Consider the following 17,324-nt stretch of genomic DNA (forward strand, 5'->3'; position numbering starts at 1 on the left):
CTTTTCCATGAAATGATGGGAGCGAGTGTTTATATGCCATATCTTTAATACATGCACTCTACTTAATCTTACGTTATTTCTATAATATTAACTAAGTTTTGTTACCTTTCTTTTCTTTGCTCCTCCCTCAATCTAACTCCTAATAGGCACACACCTCTCATGTGAGAGCAAATCTACTTTAAAATTAATCAAAGCCATTAAATCTCTCAGTTCAAAAATTCTGAAAATCTCAGTGAAGTTTCTCTTGCTCTTCACTTCAAATTTTTAAAGGAATAAATATATTTGCAATAGCTGGGAAATAAAATATGCCCCTTCTCCAAAGCCTTTGAATCCTCATCTAGTTATTTATTTCAACTCTGAACTTGATGCTCAATAACATGTTTGGGGATGGGCTTTCTGTTTGACCACATCCATTGACAAGGATCTGATTACACCTTCTACTCCTGGACTGTTTACACTGGTAGGAAGTTTTTCTTTCTATTTTACTGAAATTGACTGCCTTATTACTTCCTCACATGTTTCTGAATGTTCCCTTTGAAGCAATGGAGAATAAGCTGATACATCCTTTGTATGAGTTCTTCATCCCAATCTTGCACATTATATGTATTTTCTATTGTGGTACTTTGAACCTCTTCCTGCGTTGTTTCTCCTTACCATTGACCCCGATTTGGTCATGCTGTTATGTCATATTTGATAACATGAACTCATGAAATCAAGCAGTGCTTTGAGGATTGTCATATTTGTACAACCAAGTAAAGACACTGCCAACAGTCAATTCAAGCTATTTCCCACTTCTTCACTTTTCATGCCCTGTGTACTTAATTGACTGCCAGAACCTGAAATATTTATGATTTCTTATGCACTGAGCCAATACATGTGATTTCCTGCAGAAGCAGGCAGAAGCAGAGAAGCAGCATGGTGCCAAAAGTTTTCAGAGTAAAGACCATTTTCTCAGTCATTTTACAAAACCGTAAGTTATTGCTGTGGTTTACTAATCCTCTCTTTATTTGCATCCATGTTTTGTTATGAGTTACTATGAGTCTGGATTTCTGCAAGGCAGTGATATGTTCTCAATTGCTCGTTATTTTCCAGAAACATCGCTTCTTGTCAGTATTCAATTAGTCATTTTAAAAAACACATTTATCACCACAAGGTAAGGCTAGAATTAATGCTGACCTATTTGTTTTTCCTTGATTCATTCACTTTTTTCCCTCCTATTTATGCCTTAGCAAGTGAACCATATGTTTTTTTTACTAAGGAAAGAAGAAGAAAAAAGTTCATCTTGGCCAGTTTCACTGTCTTTTGTTCAATCCCATTTATTCCAAAAATTCTATCTATGCTCTGACCAACACAGTTCATATCTGAAATGTTTAGTAAGACATTTCCTACTCCATTTGGGATCACCTTGGTGTAAGCACTATCACATATTAAAAAGCTTATTTCATTTATTTATTTAGTTCTGGAACTCAGATTTTGAAGTGGTATTCTCAAACAAATCATACTTGATGGCCAAAACCTCAAAGTTCCTTCCCAAATTACTAGTATTTTAAGGCTTTAAGTTGCTGAGAACAGAATGCGTGTTGTGTTCAGGGTTGACTGTACTATATCCTGTGCAATCCATTTGTTTTTATCCTCTTGTGAGGAGTAAAATTGAACAGGCTCATAGATGGCAGAATGGTCCATGTGTGGTACAGTTCTGTTGCTAAAATAAAAACTGCTTTAACCTATGCTAGCAATATCCTATTCACTTTAACCTGTGTGGAGCATCTGAGAGATAACAGCTGTTTCAGTGAACATCAAACTTTGCCCAGAGGGACACATGCATTGCTTCTCCTGTATACAATGGAGAGAGAAATTTCTCTTGGCCCTTCTACCCATGTCCATCTGGCAGGAAGTCATGGCTCACAAAAATGTCCACAACTGTTACTAACACCAAAGTGAATCAGAACAAGCCTTGGGACTATTTTGAATATAAAGCCCCTGCTCTAGGTTAGAGACAAAGAAATAGAACCTCATGAGATGCTCCTGCCAAGAAAAGTTAGATGCTAATAACAGCCACTGCCATTTGCATAATATCTTATAGATCTTGAGAGGATATTCAAAGATATCATCTCATTTTCATTTTAAACATAATAGTGTGAGGTAAAATAGTAGACATTTTGTGTTACCTCATTAGCATTCACCTAGCTATTTACCCTTCCCAACAGCTCCAACTTCTATTGGGGAAATTATGTGGGTCCCAAGAAGACACATTCTTTCCCAGTTCCAGTGTGGAACCCATGACTCAATCAAAGTCAACCAACATATTTACTTGCCTTGGTCACATACTGGCATGAACATAAAATCTATGCTAATCCAATAAGGGTGAATTTTGGGAGATTTTCTAAGCATCCTGAGGTAAAGGTATTGTCTCTTTCATATTACAGGTAAATGGTAATGTATTAGACTCTGTAAGTCACTGAAACTCATCTGGAGACCATGCAGGAATATTGACCACAGGATAAAGTTGATATAGTAGAAGGCCAAGTATAATGATGGAGGGAAATCAGATCATGCGAATACGGTAAAATTGTAGGGATAAAGATTCACATGAAATGAACCCTTCCTCTGAACGTTTTACTTGTAAGAATCAATAAAACCATTTCATTGTTTCAATCAGTATAAATTTGGTTTTTGGTTAATTACAATTGCAAAGTGACTTGATAAAGGGGGCTATCTTTGATGAACTACCCTATAAACAGGACTTGGATACAAAGGGTATATTTAAGATAAAAATTCAAATAAGATAGTGTGAAAAAAAAAAGAACTTGAGAGAGAGAGAGAGGAGAAAGAAAGTCAGTAAATGCAATGTTATTGAGTTGGTTATAGCTGTGGGCAACTGTGGTTAAAATCCTGGGGACTTTGACAGATCATGTAGAGTGTTTCTCACAATTGTCCCTGTGAAGAGCAGAAGGCTGCACACTTATCTACCAGCTCCCACACCCATTAATTGGGAGTAAATATCATCACTCTGCACTTCTAGGTTGCATTTGAGATCATATTGAATGGTTCTCAGGTGCAGGGAAGCTTGGGGGCAGAAAAGAGGGGACTATGCCTTGTGCATCAGGTCGTGGATCAAGGGCACTGACCTGTCCATAGCAGCAGAACTGAAGTCAGAAGTGAGTTGAAGGAAATGAGGTAAAGGGGGAAGAGGAGGAAAATTAAGTAGGAAAGAAAGAAAGAAAGAAAGAAAGAAAGAAAGAGAGAGAGAGAGAGAGAAAGAAAGAAAGAAAGAAAGAAAGAAAGGAAGGAAGGAAGGAAGGAAGGAAGAAAGGAAGGAAGAAAGGATGGAAGGAAGGAAGAAAGAAAGAAAGAAAGAAGGAAAGAAAGAAAGCAAGCAAGAAAGAAAGAAAGCAAGAAACGAAGAAAGGAAGGAAGGAAGGAAGGAAGGAAGGAAGGAAGGAAGGAAGGAAGGAAGGAAGACTACATGTTACAGTAGGCAGATCTGGAATCATTACTATAATAGTATAAATTTGTTTAAGAGAGGTTAAAATATACCTTCTAAGTTAAAAACTAATAAGCAGTGACTGTAACATAATAGTACTGAAAACTGATACTTATTGAAATTTTACTACAAACAGGACTCTGTGCTAGGTCCTTTTCATACATTATCTCATTTAATCTTTAAAATGATCTCTTGAGATAATTATTATAACATCTGATTTATTGAAAATGAAATGTTGGTAGAGAAAACCGGAATCTACTCCAAGCCACATGTTGAATATGACAGAGGTAAATTTCAAGTTCAGCTCTTTCTGACTTCATGACCACATGGAACACTGTCTCATATGACAAGAAAGAAAGAGAGGGAAGGAGTGGATACCAATGAAAAGGAACACTTATTTTATTGAAAGAAATGCTCAGGTAAGTCCCCTGAATTTCTTGGTAAGTTTAAAATATTATTTAATTTTAAATAAGGATGTCGTAACTTCTCAAAGGTTTTATTTTATTCTTTGGTAAGGATGAGAGAGTTGGACCATATTACCTGATAACTCTTAGATTATACAATTGTCTAACAAAATACTAAAAATATTTTTATAAGTTACTTTTAAAATACTGTCCATAAAAGAATAATTCAGTGTTAATACTTTAATTAATGCTGTTTAAAATAAAGTTTCAGTGTACATTGGGGTTTTCTTGGATGTGAGGCTAAAGTAGTGTTATGAGTAGAACCGTCGTCGTCGTCATCGTCGTTGTCGGCAGCCGTTCGTCTCGAGAGACGATGGCGTAGCTTCCTGAGAGTCTATCTGCACCGCCGAGAATGGCTGTGCAGTCCGACTCGGGAGTGACAATCCCTGCCGCACTTGGTACAGGTGAAGGCAGATGGCCGTTGTTGCTGCTGCTGACGATGCTTCCGCCTCGATCTTTTCTGGACCGCCTCCTCGTTGCACGCAGCCTCCGCACGTGATGTACCTTGCCTGACCGCGAGCCTCCAGGCTAGGCGGTCGTCTGCTTGAACTTCCCATGTGTTGAGATTGATGGAGCATTGTGTCATGTCCTTTTTGCAGATGTCTTTGAACCGCAGTTTTGGGCGCCCTGTCATCCTCTTGCCTTCTGCTAGCTCGCCGTAGAGGAGGTCTTTGGGGATACGGCCTGCATCCATTCTTTTGACATGGCCGAGCCACCTGAGGCGTCTCTCGCTAAGAACTGCATGCAAACTGCTCATATTGGCTCGCTTCAGCACCTCGGTGTTGGGGACCTTATCCTGCCAGGCGACATGCAGGACGCGTCGCAGGCACCTCATGTGGAAGCTGTTGAGTTTCCTTTCGTGCCTTGTGTAGGTGGTCCACGTCTCGCTGCCATAGAGGAGAGTGCTGAGTACGCAGGCTTGGTAGATGCGCAGTCTGGTTTTCTCAGTGAGGCTGGAATTGTTCCACGCTCGCCGGTTCAGTCTGGCCATAACTGTGGCTGCCCTGGCGATTCTCCGGTTGACCTCCAAGTCAACTGACAGAGAGCTCGAGATGGTGGACCCGAGGTAAGTGAAGTCGTTGACAACCTCCAGGGTGTATCCGTCGATGGTGATGCATGGGGGAGTCCCCGTGCCTTGAGCCATAACATTCGTCTTCGTCAGGCTGATGGCTAGTCCGAACTCCTTGCATGCGTGGGAAAGGCAAGTGACTAGCTGCTGGAGTCCCTCTTCGGTGTGTGATGTCAAAGCTGCGTCGTCGGCGAAGAGCATCTCACGGATGAGCACCTCTTTGACTTTGGTCTTGGCTCGTAGACGGGCCAGGTTGTAGAGCTTGCCATCGGATCTGGTGTGAATGAAGACACCCTCGCTGCAGTCCTTAAAGGCGTATTGGAGGAGCATGGAGAAGAAGATTCCGAACAGCGTAGGCGCGAGGACGCAGCCCTGCTTTACTCCGCTGCTGACTGGGAAGGCCTCAGAGGTTGCGCCGTTGTAGGACACCATGCTGTGCATGTTGTCGTGAAAGGACATGACCACAGCAAGCAGATGTGGTGGACAGCCAATCTTCCGTAGCAAGCTGAAGAGTCCGCTTCGACTGACCAGATCAAACGCCTTCGTGAGGTCAATAAAGGCGAGGTAGAGTGGTTTATGCTGCTCGTGACACTTCTCCTGCAGCTGGCGTAGGGAGAAGATCATGTCCACTGTTGATCGGCCAGCTCTGAAGCCACACTGGGACTCTGGGTAGACGCGGGAAGCAAGGGTCTGCAGGCGGGCAAGAGCGACCCAGGCGAATACTTTGCCGACGACGCTGAGGAGAGAGATGCCCCGGTAGTTGTTGCAGTCGCTGCGGTCTCCTTTATTCTTGTACATGGTGATAATGTTGGCGTCTCTCATATCCTGGGGGATGTAACCCTCCTTCCAGCAGAGACAGAGTAGATGGTGGAGCGGCTGTAGCAGGACTGGTTTCCCGCTCTTTAGGATTTCTGGAGGGATTCCGTCGCTTCCTGGTGCTTTCCCGCAAGCGAGGCGGTCGATGGCTTTGCCGAGCTCTGCCGCAGTAGGTGGGGTGTCTAGCTCCTCCATGATTGGTAGGTCTGGGATGGCTTTAAGAGCAGTGTCTGTTACGGTGTTCTTCGTTGCGTACAGCTCGAGGTAGTGCTCGGTCCACCGCCGCATTTGCTGTTCTTGGTCAGTGATGACCTCACCTGTCTTGGACTTAAGGGGGGCGATCTTGGAGGGGATTGGGCCTGTTGCCTTCTTGATACCCTCATACATTCCTCGTGCGTTGCCTATATCGGCGGCTTCCTGAATGCTTCTGCACAGGTTTAGCCAATAGGTGTTGGCACAGTGGCGGGCGGTCTTCTGGACTTTGTTCCTGGCAGCCCGTAGAGCTTGAAGTGTACTGGGAGTGGGCGTGACCTTGTAAGCCAGTAGGGCCTTCCTCTTAGCCTTGATCATGGGTTACATTTCTTCCCAGTGAGCCTCCTACCAGTCAGCGTTCTTCCGCTCTTTCTTCCCGTAAGCAATAATGGCGGAGTTGTATATGGCGTCGCGGAGACGTGGCCAATTGGATTCGATAATGTCATCTGCTGCCACTCCCTCGCCAAGTGCATCTTCCATCTTGTTGATGAATTGCTGGGTCTTAACTGGGTTGCTGGCACAACTGGTGTTGATGCGTGGGCGACCCTTCATCTTGGAGTGGTGCAACCTCTTCGGCATTATGCGCACCTTGCTTACCACGAGGGCATGGTCCGTGTCGCAGTCTGCACTGTGGTAGCTGCGGGTGAGGAGGGTGCTGCCAATATCCGTTCTTCTGGTGATGACGAGGTCAAGCTGGTGCCAATGATGGGAGTGGGGGTGCCTCCATGACACCTGGTGGATCTCTTTGCACTTGAAGAATGTGTTTGTCACGCACAGGCCGTGGTGACACAAAAGCTCAAGCAGTCGCTGACCATTGTCATTGATCTTTCCTCTCCCAAAGTTTCCAAGGCAGGTGGGCCAGGCCATGTGGTCGGCTCCTACTCTTGCGTTAAAGTCTCCAAGGAGATAGAGAGCGTTACTTCTGGGAATCTTGGATAACGCTTCGTCCAGTGCATGGTAGAACTGTTCTTTCTCTTCGGTGGTGGCGCAGAGGGTTGGGGCATACGCGCTAAGAATGCTGACTGGGCCGAAAGTTGTTGACAATCGGAGGGTAAGTAATCTCTCTGTGCCTCCTGTGGGTGGCTCTATGGAGTTAACAAGCGTGTTCTTCACAGCGAACCCAACACCGTGCTGTCTTGGTTGGTCCGGAGACTTCCCTTGCCAGTAGAAGGTGTAGTTGGTTTCTCTGATAGTTCCGTTGTCGGCCAACCGGGTCTCCTGTAGAGCCGCAATGTCGATGTTTAGTCGTGCCAGTTCCCTATCGATGACAGCGGTTTTCCTGGCACCCTTGATCCACGGAAGGTCTGCAGTAAGTCCGGGGCACATGGTCCTGATGTTCCAGCTAGCGAGGCGAAGAGCCGGAGGCTTCTTTCTTGTTGTTTGCTTGGAATTAACTGGTGCGGGTGTTTTGTGGCCCACTTTTCGAGAGGCGCCTCTCTGATCCCCACGCACCCAGTGGGGCAGGCGAGCCATGGCGAGACGGTAGCTGTCCAGTGAGGTGCGATGACCTCTCCCACCGTCAGAGGAGACACCTGGCGCTCGTTTCCTTCGCCAATCAGATGAGCTTATAACCGGTATCTGTCCCCTCCTGTGTTGAGTTGACATCTTGCGATGACGCTGGAGTGTCCTCTCAAGTGAAACTGAAGCTACAGAGCCTGGGCAGGGTGATATGGAGGGTCTGCTGTTGCCCATGCTGTTGCTCATCTATCTGATGAGTAGAACCATCAGATATAAATACAGATTCATAGCAGTCTTTCAAGGACACATATTAAACACCTTCTTTGGGTCAGACACTATGTAGCCACTAAAATATTAGTAATAAAAAAACAAAAGGGAATTAAAGATGCTCAAAAATTGCTGGCAACAAATTGCAACCACCAAACATATATTTATTTGTTTGTTTGTTTCTTGGAGCAAGATCTGTGTAGTAAAGGTTAAGATGAGGAAATAAAAATGAATAACCCAATTCTAATTTGCATCTCAGTTTTGCCAGATATTGAAGCTTATTAGAGAAACACCCAAGATATAAAAATTTTACATAAGTCTGTATATGCATGCACATGCATGTACACACATCTATAATGTGACAACTTCTTCATATGGTTCTCTCTAGGGAGGAAGCATAATCTGGTGGAAAGAATGATGATTTGGGAATCAGGTGAATTTGGAAGTGATCCTCACCTGGCCATTTTATAACTGGATGACAAGTCACTTTACCTCTCTGAGCTTGAGTGTTCCTCTCTTTTGAGTTATTTGTTGTAACTGCAAATTTGTCATCTAGGGGTGATGTGTATATACAGTGTCTGATTGAGGTATTCAGATACAGGAATAATAATAATGGTACTGGTAATAGCAATAATAATCATTATTCGTTGAGCAAACACTTCAGTAATCACTTGAAGTATGGGATTTGAGAAACTATTTCTTTGAAAAACAAAACATCTTCAGCTTATATCAAGTGAATTATAGCTTTAAAACTTTTTAAATGTCACAAATATTTGTACATAATTACTGACCACTTACAAGATTAAAAAAAAAAATCTGAGTGACTTTCCCTGGAATCTAAAGTTAATTTTAAAGTACTGGTATTCAAAGTAAATTCATTTAAGTGCAGGAATTCTTTTTTTTTTTTTTTCCTATTTTAGCAGCTTTGTCCTTTGTTTTAATCAAATACATATTTGAAAGGGAAGGACTTTGAAAGTTTATTCTTCTATCAAATATAGATGTTAAAATTTTAAATCCCTGAGATCAAAGACTGAGGCCTAAATTCTGGAAAATCATAGCTACTGAAACAAAGTCATCCCTATGTCTATATTATTTTATCTTAGACCGTGTTAAGTCAGTTCTAATTATCAGAATTCAAATAGTTGGATAGGATAAAAACCTGGTCAAGAAATGAATTTGAACTACTTAATTTTTCCCTTTAATGTTGGCGAAGATCTTCAAATGCAATCATCTGATTTATCTCTGTAATTCTTCATGCATTATGTGTGACATGTTTGTTATGTTGTCTTTTCTTGTTAATATTTGCATTAGAATCTGACTTTTTTTATGGGCTTACATCTTTTCTCCCAAATAGGATAATAAACGTCTGGGTTACAAAAAGGAGGGGGGCGTGTCTTCTGCTGTTCCTCCTGAGGTTCCTAGCGCATGCTCTTCATGCAGAGCCGGAGCTGGGTGCTTAACGTGTTTAGTGTTTGGCTGATTATTTCACTCAGCCCTACACTCATCTCTGTCTCTTTATGCTGATTAGTTTCTGCTCTGTTAACCTCTGTTCTCCAATTTGACGTCTCCATCATAGTCTGTCTTATCAAATTTCCTCCTCATTTTAAATCAAATCAAGCCCTTCTGTTTACTTTCCCCTTACATTGCTGCCTGCAAATGTCTATCAGGTGCACTTATGCCTCGATTATTTACGCTGAGGCTGTATTGCATTTCACAATACCACATGCCTTCAAGATCCTTTTCATAGCAAAACTCTTCCCCATTTCATTACATCAACTGCATTTGCCAGTCCATAACTCCTCCAAGTTGTCATTTCCACAATAATGCCAGGGAGGACACTGATCATAGGGAAATTTTACAGGATTTTTCTCTATTGTGTTTATTTATTGATTTTTTTTAGTTAATTGGCTTATTGCTTTTTTCTGCTAGTCCCTTGTAATCATCACCTACTCCAGACACTTCTGCATTTGAAAATTTCTATAGGCTCCTCCTCCTTTCATTTAAATTTAGTTCATTTTAGACATGTGCTTCTCCTCATGGATATTTTAGTTAGTTGCTCCCCATGACAGAAAATGTTTCGAAGCATAAGCAGTCCACATCACCCAACATGAAAAGAAGGTATAATTTTTTCACTGATTTATCTGTGCCTATGTAAAGGGTAAAGATCACAAAGGTATATTACATTATATGTTAGGTTACACCAACCTGTCATAGTGACAACCAGTTACAACATAACTTTCAGCAAATCATTGGTCTTGGCTGGGACTGTTTCCTTTTAAATATAAGAGAGTAGGGGAGGGGCTGGAGGATTGCTAACATCCTTATTTGTAGGCACCACCCAAAACAGTGTTCACATTGTCTGCTGCATGATGTAGAAAATCTATAGTTTCCTCTACTGAAAATCTGCTTATTACAAAGTTATGCAGTAGTAAGAGAAGAGGCTATAAAATTCTGACTGAAACAACCAGAACACAAAGCTAGGATACTATTTTTAGTGGGTGCTCTCTGTGATTTTTGAGAGTTCAATTTCAAAGAAAGTATCTCCATCCAATGGTTAGGGCAGATCTCTTTCTGACACAGGTACAAAATAGGCAGTGAAATCTGACAGGGGATTTGCTTCTAAGATCCACATCTTTGTACTATACTGTGGCCTATGAGTAGGACATCTTCCAGCGCAAGTACTAAACCAAAAAAAAAAAAAAAAAAAAGAAGAAGAAGAAGAAGAAGAAGAAGAGGAAGAGGAAGAGGAAGAGGAAGGAGAAGGAGAAGGAGAAGGAGAAGAAGAAGAAGAAGAAGAAGAAGGATAAGGATACGGATAAGGAGAAGGAGAAGGAGAAGAGACTGAGCATGTTTTCATGCTGTTGACAGATACCAGATACCATGCATCATTGGTTAGAAAGCAAATCAAGACTTCCTTTCTTTAAGGTAAACTGTTTACAAAGCCAAACATTGGACTGTGAACTCTAAATATTATATACGAATATCTATATGGGGTTACTTTTGATCAGGACCATTTGGGATACATGGTCACAGTTCACAAGTCCCTTCTCTTTTTATAAATGCCATCCTCCAGCATGTGCCTGTGGACTTCCTAAGAAGCAATCCTAAGTATATGAGCTTTGGAACTGATCAAATTTGGTGGGGACCATCTGCTTTTGTGTTCATTCCTGGGAACAAAATCAGACCAAAATGAGCAGATCCAGAATTAGGTTTTACAAATTTACAGTATAAACTCTGACACCCTGATGGTGAGCTATGTGACACATTTAACCATGCTATTTTTCTAAATGGCATTAGTGAATTCATTTGGCTTTTGGGGAAGGCTTGAATAAGGGAGGCTGGTCTGGACGATTTCTATTTTGATGCTTCTTCATTAAAAAGCCTTGCATTTAGATATATCTAGAGAGTGCCACCTTGTGGACAAAAGGCAGTAGAGGCAGGTGGAGAAATGCTGAACTTGACATGTAAATCCTTACAATTTGTACTTGATTGCTGTCCTATTAACCTTGACAATCTAAGTATTTCTTCCATCATCTACATAGATCACAATCTAAGAGAAAGTGGTTCTTATTGACTGAAAGGTTACAGGGAAACTATGTTTTCCTGTTTAAATATCATTATGCAAAGGAAAATATAGTGCATTACATAAAAGAGAAAACATGTGTATATAAAATGTCACTTTGGTGGTGTTCATAACACACACTAAGACAAAAAGGCCACTATACTTCAAGATGTTAATAATAAATTTACCTTCAACCTTAAAATTTGGTTATTCATCCCCACCCTCAATCCCACATAATTATTAATTCTCAGGTACATGGATTTCAGAACTCAGTATAAGCATTAAATTATTCTTATTGAAGGAAAATGTGGTTATGAAAAAAAATAAAGAGTGCTGCAGTGGGTTTTCATTGGTGGCAACCTCTCATTCAATACATCATATTCACATGTACCTTTAATGGTAAGAAGGGACATATCTCAATTCTGCAGATACTTGATTTAATACACATTTTTATAATCTATAAAAATGTATTGTCTTGGATATCAGAATGATCAATTAGAAAAAATTATATTATAAAATCAAACCTTTCCAAATAAATGAGTTATTGTTTCTATCTATAGCTGTTCATATTTGTCTTCTCTGAATATCTTAAGTTCACCTCTTCAGAAGAAAGAGGTTTGTAAATACAAGGACATTTTAGTCATTATTATATAGAAATTAACTTCTTCCTGGTTTACCATTTTACAGAATCTGATTAAAAAAGATAGTTAATAAGTCAGGCGAACACTATTACAGTTCCAGATAAAAATATCTGTAGATATATTAGGCTACCCTGCCTTAATAAAAGAACTGCTGTGTTATTTTCTTGTCTATGAAAACTCAACAATTAGACCCTACCAGAGACGCTATTACTGACCCACTGTCCATCCACGTCTCTGCCTGTCCTGGCCACAGCCCAGAGGTACGCATCACAGGGGAAAGAGTCAGAGAAGGCGGTTTTGTTAGGAAGCCCTTTCCAATGCCCCTGTTTCTTTCCATCTCTCCCATAAAGTCACCCGTGCCTTCTGCAGCACTCATCAGTCTCCCGCCCCTTAAATTGCCTATAAATCTCCAACACACAATTAAACTCTTAATTATATAAGGTCATGTTTCATCCTCTAATTATTTTACAAGTGTTCATCGTGATTCCTCACTGTGTGGATTATATATTTTATTTTTTTTCCTACGTACTGCAAAGCATCCTTCACAGGACTGAGCGCAGCCAGGGCTCCATTAATATTTTTAAACAGAATGAATTTGGACTGTGCCAGGGCCTTGCCTTGTCCTGTTTAATACGTGGGGAAATGACTCAGAAGACAGAGAAGAAATGCCTTTCCAGTTTGCAGCTATCTTTAGGTTAGGAGGGAGAGCTCACAGTCAAGTGGGCAGACAGATCTACATTCAATTAAATTAGCATGCAGAGTTCACTATTAGAGAAATGAAGAAATACTGGGAGGAACTTTAATATGGAGACACTAACTGCCTGGGAGGAGTCAGCAAATAGTGAGAGAGGACATTTGAGCTGGAAGAGTAGGGCCTTCTGAAGACAGGTGGCATATTTAAAGCAACAGAAGAGAGAATGATCCAGAATTATTTGAAGGATCGTGTAGCTGGATAGCAGAAATATATGTGTCTAGGAGGGCATGGGAAAATACGTTACTGCAGAAGATGTAAATTAAATGCAGCTTGTAAAGCACCTTATTTATCTTGCAAAACGGCTGGAATTCAGCACGTGGGTTCTGTCTCAGCCTTCCTCTACTTTCTATTTCCAATGCCACTACTCTCAAATCTTTCTATCTTGAATGAAATATTGCAATAGCAGCCTCATTGGTCTCACCCCCATGTTTTTCTTTATAAATCAAACCTCTGCTAGTTGAATAATATCAAGTCACTTGTGGTTTTCTAGTTCCTATCAAATTGAGAATAACCTTTCTGGCAGTAAGTCCTCTCTGCAATAGGACGATGACCTAAATATACTGTATCATCGACACTACTCTGTATGAAACAGTCAAATCCAATTTCCCCTGACTCCAAAGATATTTCCTTTTTTGGAAATTATTCATTCTTTCCAATTACTCATGTTTTTCATTTTGCTTGAAGTGCCCTCCTATCCACTTACCAAATTCGGCCTCTTTCAAGTCCCACCATGAATGATAAATCCCATACCAATTATCCCCAGAAACTGACTTAACCATATGATGTCTGCCTCCTTTGAATCTCCCACACCTCTGTTTACAAGTATGACAAATTGACATACCTCTTCTGTCCTATATATAATTATCTGCACTGTCATCACGGGATCTATCTCACCTTGTCCTCTCCTTGAAGGAAAGTGTATGGGTTCCAGCCATCTTTGCAGACCCTAAAGCAGTTGTCATAGTACCTGACTGATGCCAGTTTTTAGCACTGTACTTTTTTTGTGTGTGTGTCTGTTTTGTCTGTACTCAGCATGATGTGCACTGTGGTGGCACTAAGGACATCGTGCAGGATCAGACGCCATGTCCTCCACAGAACACACAATCCAGAGAAAAAGAGGGGGCTTCACAAATAGGCAGATAATAAAACAGGGTGAAAAAACTGGGTAGGCTTCTGGAATTGCTAAGTATGAGTTTATTACGAAAGTAGAAAAGTTCAACCACCCAAGGTGGGGGTGGTAAATGTGATCTGGCATAGACTGTGAGCCTTATCTCAGTAGCCTGGTTAGGGGCTGGAATCAAATGTATAGGCGTATTTTGAGGCAATGGGATGAGGGCCATTCTAGACTCCCAGGAATGGGTAGTTCAAGTGACACTTCTTACCGGGATCCACAGGCTGGATTACAGGTCTAAGGGAGCCCTTTTTAACAAAGAAGCAGTGGATTCCCTTTATGCTTTAAAAATGCACACACTTCTTGCAGAAAATTTGGAAAATAAAGGACCATATAAATACAGAATTTTAAAAATCTTTATGATTATATTATGAGAGTATATTGCATATGTTGTTTGAACCCTGTCTTTTGTAACGCGATAAGTTGGGAAGGTTTCTCCATTTCATTAAATAGTCTTTAAATAATGGCTGTATATTCCTCTCTCTATGCACCAGGACTTATTGAATTGATTGAGTGGGAGCATTTTTAAATACTTTCATGTTTGCAATGATGGGTAGACAATCAGCTGCATTTTCAAAACTGGAATAAATGGAAAATAGCTGTTAGGGAAAAACTATCATGATCCTGTCACTTAGTTTCATCCCAAATTTACTTCAAGATAATTTAATGATAATGGAGAATATTTCTGTGTGATTGATCTACTCTTAGGTTCTGGAAAAATCACCAAAGGAAACATAAAATGAGAAACTGTGTTGATGAGTGGTACTTTTCAGGAGTGAAATAACTGTTTATTCAATTACCTTCAAAGACAAACAGCTCAGAGCAGAGAGAGCACCTCATTTCTGTATTAAGCACCAGCTACTTTTCCAAGATGGATCACAGTTACGAAGACAAAGGAATAATTACTGAGAAAGTCCCTGGAAATGTAAAGCATTTGTTCTTATTGACATCAGCAAGGTCTGGGAAGTCTGTGGGAACCAGGAAGAAACCAAGGTGGTCAGCGCAGCTCAGGACACTAGAGGGATCAGGATCTGGCTATTCACCAAACAGTGTAAGAATATTTCCGCTTATTAAAAAACCAGAAGTGTGGTCATTCTCGTACACAAGGGCTGAAAATCAGACCTGGATGGAAGGTGATCTTTGAAGTTACAGTTGCAAAGGGAACCCTAGTCAAACAAGCCAGGCAGGAAAAACGTCAAAATCTCTAGAGTGGTTTCCAGTGCCCACAGGGAGATAGATTTTCCTCCAATGCTTTCCATGCCAGCAGGGACCAGAGAGGGGGCAACCTAGTAGGTCTCCCCTGTGTTCTAACCATCATGATTTTCCTGTCTGCATCGTGATTAGAATAGTGAAATAATTCATAATAGAACACCACCTCTGGGCTGCAACCAGAGGGGGAAAAAATCTGAACAAAAGAAAGAAAAAAGCCATGGACACAGACAATGACTAGAAACACAGCTGCTCTGCTGGCTGACATGTCTGTGCCCCTTCTCGCCTGTGAAACAGGTCTCTGCAATCAAAGAGGTGGGGGTTTGGGAAGCATGTTGCCTCCAGCCAGGAAGCACACAGATTCTCTCTTGAGACTTCTGCCTCCTGGGCTGAACTTGCAGGAAGAGAGAAGTTGTTAAGGGTGTGCTGAAATTCAAGCTCTCCCTCCCAGAGGCCACTTCCCCCTCAAGGCTTTGTCTTGTGAAAAAACAGCACTTTGCTTCCTGTTCCAATCCTGCAAACTTTTGTGTTGCACCGATCCCTGCTTAAACAGACCACGTCTCCTTGTGTCCATCTTTTGGGTGCATACATTTCAAATAATGCACAGTGTGTGCAATGTCCACGTGGAAGGCCCAGCACAGGCTGGAGGTCCCTAAGCCTCATTAGGATGCTTGGTTAATAGAATGTGTGCATGTTTCTTGCTTGAAACAGAGAATGGAGCCTTTTTTTTTTTTTTTTCTCTTGCTTTTCCTCACTCATTCCTCTCTTGGAAATAGCAAATAGCCCATTCTTCCACAAGGCTCTGCATGTGATCGGTTCCATAAAACTGTTAACTGGAATCAGAAACTAAAGCAGATGAGTTGGACCTGAGGGAATAGCATACAATACATTGTACTCCCAGACAACTCCATTACTTTAATTACCTAAGGAAATATAAATAGTTTGGCATAGTAGGAAGCTCATTCCTCAGTCTGCACCGCAATAGTGGCTGGATGAGATGTTTCAAATCCTGCTACTTAATTGCCCTATTTTTTTTTTTTTTTCTGGGAACAGACCCATTGACTTTTATGAGAGTGTATGGTGCATGTCCTTGAAAGTGGTGGAGGGGCTGGGCTTCAGACGCTTGGGGAATTGGAAAAGCAAATGGGAATGAATGTTTATTACAGACCTCCTATGGGCCGTTATTCCAGTCCAGGAATCATTAGTGTGTAGCTACCACCTGCTGAGCACTATTCTAGGCCCCAGAAATGTAACAGAATAAAGACAGCTGAAGTTCTTGCTCTCATGAAGCTGACATTCCAGGTGGGTAAGAAGGAACCCACGATAAAGTAATAGTAGTATTAGTAGTAATAAATACACAGACACACTTTTATAAATGTTGAAAAAGAGAGAAAAGTGAGATTCTGGAGACAGACCATCCCAGAAAGATAAAGGAATGTAAAAATACCCTAAAGCAGGAGCCAGCTTAGCATGTTCAAGGCTGACAAACACAGTAGGCTGAGCAGATGGAATGAACATCATGTTTGAGAGCTTAGCTCTGTCCCTTACTAGCTGTATAAACTTAGAAGACTCATTTTACACTTCTCACTGTCAGTTTGTACGTCATTACCTATGGTTAATAATGCTTCCTGTACAATGTTTTGTAAAGTTAACTTACATAACGTATATTCACTCTTTAATACTGGAAAAATGTAAAGATCAAAATAAGTGATATTAACTGTCTGACCCTGTTATTAATCTATAGTACCCTCCCTTGTTTTATACAGTATCTTACACTTCAAAAATAATTAGTCTCTACATGTACTATTTTTCTGAGATGCTATCCCTCACCCTGAATGCTGTACATAACACTCCTCACAGCCACGCTGCCATGTTTTCTACCAGCCTTCTCTGAAAGTTCATGATTCTTGACATCTCTCGAATCACTGATATTTGACCATGTCGGCAAATTTTAAATATATATAAAATATAGGTCTCAGCTTATATTTTTCCTCAGTGTTAAACACATCAGGGTAGATCTCAAAGTTTTATAGGTTTGATGTCTCTAAGGTACTAAGGTTTTAGAATTAATTTTTTTTTTTTTTTTTTGCTAGACACTATGTCAAGAAAATAATTCCCATTCCAGGTTAAGAGGAGGATCTTAATATAGAAAACGAGTTACCAAGATGTGGAGGGAG

The sequence above is a fragment of the Furipterus horrens genome, unplaced genomic scaffold (genome assembly GCF_987537825.1).
Source record: "Furipterus horrens unplaced genomic scaffold, mFurHor1.1.pri manual_scaffold_5, whole genome shotgun sequence".
NCBI lineage: Eukaryota > Metazoa > Chordata > Mammalia > Chiroptera > Furipteridae > Furipterus > Furipterus horrens.